This window comes from Neophocaena asiaeorientalis, unplaced genomic scaffold (genome assembly GCF_003031525.2).
Source record: "Neophocaena asiaeorientalis asiaeorientalis breed wild unplaced genomic scaffold, Neophocaena_asiaeorientalis_V1.1 scaffold409, whole genome shotgun sequence".
NCBI lineage: Eukaryota > Metazoa > Chordata > Mammalia > Artiodactyla > Phocoenidae > Neophocaena > Neophocaena asiaeorientalis.
Genome location: NW_020175208.1, coordinates 202149 through 202618, shown reverse-complemented (window position 1 = coordinate 202618; position 470 = coordinate 202149).

Below are 470 nucleotides of genomic sequence, written 5' to 3'. Positions count from 1 at the left end.
GGTTTGGGGTCATATTCCCTGATTTTCATGCTAGCTCCACCTTGCTGAGGGGAGGAGGAATTTTTGTCCTTATTTAGTCTTTTTTTTTCGAATTTTAGTTTATTTTTTTATACAGCAGGTTCTTATTAGTTATCTATTTTATGCGTATTAGTGTATATATGTCAATCCCAATCTCCCACCACCACCAACACCACCACCACCACCACCCCTTGTCCTTATTTAGTCTTGATCGGAAGTGTCATGGCCTCGGTGCTTGATGGGAACTTCTTATCTGTAAAGTTTTATTGTAATGAGAGCATAATGAGCAAAAGGTTACGTTCAGACGCCAGAGATTCCCGCCTTTCCACACCTTTCTTTGCCTCCAGAACACTTATCACACCAAAATGTGTGGTTTCCTGTCAGTCCAGAGGTTCCCGCTTTTCTTTGTCTGCCGGAGGAGCCCCCCTGACCCCCACTGTTGTTTACACGAT